This window comes from Diplotaxodon limnothrissa, linkage group LG7 (genome assembly GCF_057381915.1).
Source record: "Diplotaxodon limnothrissa isolate DT_005_m linkage group LG7, D_limnothrissa_male_GT1.1, whole genome shotgun sequence".
NCBI lineage: Eukaryota > Metazoa > Chordata > Actinopteri > Cichliformes > Cichlidae > Diplotaxodon > Diplotaxodon limnothrissa.
Genome location: NC_140602.1, coordinates 68,304,326 through 68,310,458, shown reverse-complemented (window position 1 = coordinate 68,310,458; position 6,133 = coordinate 68,304,326).

Below are 6,133 nucleotides of genomic sequence, written 5' to 3'. Positions count from 1 at the left end.
CAGCCAGCAATAAACAAGAGATATGGCAAAGATTATGATAAAGAGAGTCATTTCAGTTTTTCTTTCCACTGCTGCATTTCTAGGAAGCCCCTGTTAACAGCTGAACATGAATTGAAACTGAGCAGAAGTCCTTATCTGTGCCTGTGTGTGAGGAAGTTGAAATATATAGCTGGCTTCCTGCTGGAGACGCTATTTCAAAGAAGGCTGACCGATCTACACCGAGCAGAGGAAGAGATGCAAAGATGCAAAAGCCCAAATCTGATGAGGTTAAAATGGTTAAACTTTACAAAGTCTTCAAATAGTTTAAGAAAAGTCACGAAATATTAATCTCCCGGGAATCCTAGAGGATGCTGTGGAATGTAGATTAAAACAAACAGGAAGCATCGGCATGTTGCTCTTCCCTGTATTCAGCTGGATTCCCAAACTAGTAAAGCTGTTTTCCTGACTTGCTTGTGTTTTGTCTATTTGCATGTGTTCATTTCAGAGTGTCGAGCTTTCTAAGCCACCCTATATAAACAATTTGCATCCAAAACAAATAAGGGGAATTCTTCTCCAGAACTTCAAATGCTGAAGTCACTGTTTACTGTATACAAGTGCTACCATTCAGTCAGATCTCCAGTCTAAAGGCCCAACACAGATTCAAAGAGACTGAAAACAAACTGTACCGTTATGAAAATGAAAGCTCACAGCGCTCATAAAAGACAATTAAACAAACCCATCTCTGAAACATTTATGTGAAAAAGTGTTAACTTTTCTTCAGATTTCAACAAACAGTTCCTAAAGAAATGAAGTATTTATGTTTTATAATTTGATTAAATAAAACACATTAGAAAAGTAGCTTTGTGAACTCATACATTAAGAATTGTGGCAGTGATTTGAACCTCCTGAGGGAGTGGCAGGTACAGCGTGTCTTATTTAAGCCTTTAACAAATTGGCTCTTCTGTTGTATTTGCTGCTGACTGTGGAGTCAGCATGCAAAGATGTGAAAGTCTTCATCGGGGCCTTCATCAGAAAAGGTTGTGGATGCCTGTGCCTCTGGCGGGAGATTAAAAGCTATTCAAATGATTTCAAAATAATTGTTACGAAGCTCATCTGTCGTTGGGTTCAAATGTGTCGGGACAAAAAGAGGCTCCGAGGACATCGAGGATATCGGGGACTCTTTGTTGTCATTCACATGAAGAACAAGATCCACTTACTTGGGTCTCTGTGCCAATAACAATTAGAGTATGTGTAGGTGTGGCTGTAGCTCAGGAGGTAGAGGAGGTTGGTGCTTCGATCCCTGGCTGCTCCAGTGTGCACGGCTAAGCATTTGGGCAACGTCAGATAGAAAAACGCTTGTGCATGTGTGAATCTGTGTGAATGGGTGAACGAGTCAAGTTGTATTTAGGCAACACGTATCTCTCCCCCTCCAGTGTGTCGAACCACAGCATCATCTTACATAATGCTGCTGCTGACCCGCGTTCTGCCGTCTCCCTCGGTTCTGCCTCTTCCTATCGCTCCAGTCGCTCATGTGGCGTCCACGTCTATTTCCTTTTAATTAAACCATAACTCTCGCCTCTTCGTGGATCAGTGACATCTGCTAAAGCAGTTATTCATTTGTGAAGGCCACAGAGGTCACAGCGAAAGGTCAACTGCCTCTGTGCTCTTTATGAGACGGATGGGAGTGGCTCTGCTCTTTAAACCACATCGATTACAAGATGAATTTTTTTGTCTTTCGTTTTTTTTTTATGTTAAAATCATTCATAGCTTCACACAGTGATCTGTTGTAGAGACCTCTCAATTTTAAATCATGCTTTTTATTTGTTCTTGTTTCTAATGTCTCTGTAAAGCACTTTGAATCACCTTGTTGTTGAATTGTGCTATACAAATAAACTTGCCTTGCCTTGCCTTATCTCAGCCTCTAAAAAGGAGCATTTGATCATTTCGTGCATAACCAGCCGAGTCGAATATGTTCTTTATATCCTGCAGCTCTGCTGCTCTCTCACTCTGCAGATCTTACACCTGCTGCTGAAATCAGGCTGTAGACATAGTTTCTGCTGTAAAGTCTCTCGGGCTTGAACACAAACTGTATACAAAAGATGGCTACAGCCCTTGTTATTGTGCTCACTGACTGTATTCTGATGCCCCCAGTTATCATTTTGACCACTGCAATGTTCCTGGACAGTAAATGGACAGTAAATGTGACTCTATACAGCACGGCGCAGTAATGTATAGCCCTTGTGCACTGTGTGGGTGGTGGTAACCCCTGCATAGCTAAGATCTACCCCTCAGAAGGCACGGGGTGAATACGTAATAAAGCAACAGACCTTTCAGCCCAATTCTATTTTTTCTCCATAATCCATCATTTAAAATTGAATCAAATGAAAAATTGTCTTTTTAAAACTTGTTTTATTAGTTTTAATCTTTTAACTTTATGCATCAAGCAAAAATTAAATTATATGCACCAGTCTTTGACTGGAAGAATTTGTTTAACATTTAAACCTATTTCCTGCAGATTCCAACACATAAAATAAAACAATGGTTTGTGTTTACACTCAGTCTTTCAAATAGATATGAGTAAAATAAATAAAATCAAAGACTCAGCAGCACTGAGTCCTGTCGCTCTTAAATCTATTGTCACCTGTTTAGCACGAGTGGGACGGGTGGAGGTTTGCCCGGTGCAGCAGCCGTCATGTCAGTGGGGGGATCCGGGGGTTTCTCTGTGAATGTCACATTCCCGTGTTTGCTCAGATTTGAAGTTTAATTTTTCTCTGTAGAAAGACGTGTTCTTCCCACGCAGTGAACAGCAGACGCTAATGTTTTTGTCACTTTTTACGGAATCAAACTCAAAGTAATGTCAGTACTTCCACGCTGTAAACGCTGCATGGTCGTATTCTCTCCTGCACTCCATATTATCCATTGGTGATCTGCACACGTCTGTTACCATGGACGTTGCACGCTCGTACGTCACTGTCATGAGACACTCTCACAAACAAAATCACGACGGTTTAGTAACGCAGTAACGCAGCATGCTTACGGAAATGTACTGGAGTGTAACAGTAATCTAATTACTTTTTTGCAATAGTAATCCCTTACATTACTCGTTACTTGAAAGAAGTAATCAGATTACAGTTACGCATTACTGCCCATCTCTGCTTGGGTGCATGAGTAGTGTATCTGGAAAGTATCTTTGGCACAAGAGTTTGGGGTTCAAATCCTGACCAGGGCACACATCTAATAAGAGTCTTTAGGATGAAGCATACCGGTTTGGACGCTGCCGGGATTAAAAAGGTCTGTGTCAGTTTTTGAGTAAGTAAGATGTATTGATGAGAAGCAGGCAGTTGGAATGAGTATATGCAATGTGGATGGATGGATAATTTTTCAATACTGAATAGATAATGCTACATCTTTTAGGATGCATCACGCAGCTGGGAAAACAATGTCCATGCTGCCTAATGTCGGCCTGGTCGGATCGTGCAGACAGGGACAGAGTTGTCGCTTGACACATGAGTGTAGTGTACATGAATGCTCACCATTTTCAGGTGCATTAAAATGCTTACCTGTGTGGAAAATGTTGGCGTTTCAATGCACTGTTTAAATACGTTGTGCAGGTAACTTTCTTGTATATTTCCCAATCTGTTGTGCGTAGGCTGATCAGATTCCCCCAAAAAAGAAAAGAAAAAGAAAAAAGAAATGGGTGCAAACACGATGTTTATGTGGGACAACATCGGACATGTCAGCAATGCTAGCATGCTATGCTAACATAAAGATAAACTAAAGTATGGTCTTTATACGCTCCTGTATTCTCTTTTATTTCAGTTCTTCCAGCTGCGTTTCTGTCTGGTAATCATCGCTGGATTTCAATATGGATGAATCCATACATTGTTGTATATTTTATAAGCCATATCTGACAATTTCAGCATTTTTTCAGCCAGCTATGATGTGCTCTGCTACTCCATGCCATTTTTTGCCTTGTGTGAAACCGTAGAGACAAAAACTGCATTTGCCAGTGTAAACTGCTGATTCATTTCTTTGTGATTGTTTCCATCTTATTTATTAAAAACTGCAAACCTGTGACTTTTGGTGACTTTCCCATTAGACCGACTGTATTGCTTCCTTTACATGCACCGGGTAAAAGCCAGAAAAGTGCACATCCTGCAGAGCTGGTGAAATGTGGGACACTGTCTTGATATATGGGGGCAGGGGGACAAAGGCATAAAAATCTTGTGCAGTCCCACATAAAGAGGGACATCTGATCACCCTGGTCATGTGTTAGTCAGCATGGGTAGGTAGTTGCTTCAGTTACTCACCTGAAAGCTGAGACTAGTTTAACCTGCTTTGCATTCGCCTGTTGCTGTTTGAGTTGCCGGATCTTGTTGATAATCTGCGGTTTTTGTCCATCACATCGCTGATACCGTCGTCCTGTCTGTATGTGGTTAATTACACTCATGTATCCACATTTCTCTGTAGTTGTTTTGCTACTTCATGAAAATAATTCTTCTTCTCTTTTAGCTTTTTTCGTCTTTAGTTTTAGAAACTACTGGAATCGTGTGAATCCCCCTCGCTTTCCAGAGTAAAGAAGTTGAAGGCCGTTTGGTGACTCTGGGCTCATAGCTAGTCTTGTAGGATGAAAAATTACAGCCAATTTGCACACTGCTTATGTAACATAGTAGAGTACTGGACCTAGTTACACCTGTGTTTGACAAGGTCAGTTCATCTACACGAGCAAGCGCAGAAGAGTGGATAAATTTGAGAAATTCAGTCTTTGCGAGTGTATGGTGTGTGGCTTCTTTTTTTTCTAACTTGGTAGTCAAATGATAGATTTCCCGTGCAGTCACTCGACAGTGACACTTTTACCATATAGGGACTGAGCTCAGAGGATGGGGTAGAGAGTAAAGGGAAACAAGTTCAACATGCAAAAGTCAAGCATGCGATTTTTTTTTGTCCCCTTGAAAGGTCTGCTGCCTCGTGGAACCGGTGTTCTTCTTCTTCTTCTTCTGCTTTTTCACAAGGTTAAATTTTACAGTGAAACCGGCACGCAGAAGTCGCCACATAAAAGACTCAGCAGCATCCTGATTCTCTCAGAATGAATCGAGAGCTGCTGAGTCCAGAATGTACCGAAATGAGGAAGCTGATTGTAATTGCAATGAGATACGATTCTTCATAAATGTGTAGGTATGTTAGCCTGGTGTTAACGCAAATACTCACATAAGTGACATTTTTGCCAAGGTGTCATTTCTCTCACAGCTCTGAGCTGGCACATTGTGGTCCGTGCACACACGCACAGGAAGCTGTCAGAAACAAACCAAAATCTCATTCAAATGCTTTGGATGCAAAGCAATCAAGAAGACTGCACGGCAAACACACAGTTCCCTTTTGTGTTTAAACCTCAACAGAAAACCTCTTCAGGTGACGACTGTTTCCTGCTTGTATGAATGAAAACTTCATGGGAGCGCTGTAACTTCTGCACAAAGTACAAGCGAATCCAACAAGCGCAGAACAGCAGATAAAGTTGAGAATTTCAGTCTTTGCGAGTGTACAGTGTGTGGTTTCTTTTTTTCTAACTTGGTAGTCAAATGATAGATTTTCCGTGCAGTCACTCGACAGTGACGCTTTTACCATATAGGGACTGAGCTCAGAGGACGGGGTAGAGGGTAAAGGGAAAAGAAAAGAAGAACTAATGAGGCTCACTTCTCAAGTCTGAGCTTGCTGACAGCTGAATCAGTACAGATGAGTGAACACGCAGGCTGCCAGAGATAGCGATCAAGCCATGTTTTTCTTTTTTTTATCGGAATGTGTGCAAATATATGAACTGTGTGTTTCGCTGGTTCTGTTCGTACCTGCTTGAGGTATGAGGCGGATGAAGTATGACAAATGAGGAAACAAAACAGAAAATAAAAAGAGCCAAGATTATAAATTGTAATTGGTGTGGTTGTACCTGCAGGCCCTACAGCTCAGAGTTCACTGAAATCGCTCTTCATGTTTTAACTCCGAGCTCAGAGTGACCTGATCCAGCTGTAACTATTGGCTTTATTAAAAAGGAAAGTTTTAATCTTCAAATTGTAATGAGTCAGTGGATCAACGACCCTCTTAAGGGACAACTCCCACTAGGGTTTAAATACCAGGGACTCTCCACCATTTGGTCTAAGAACCG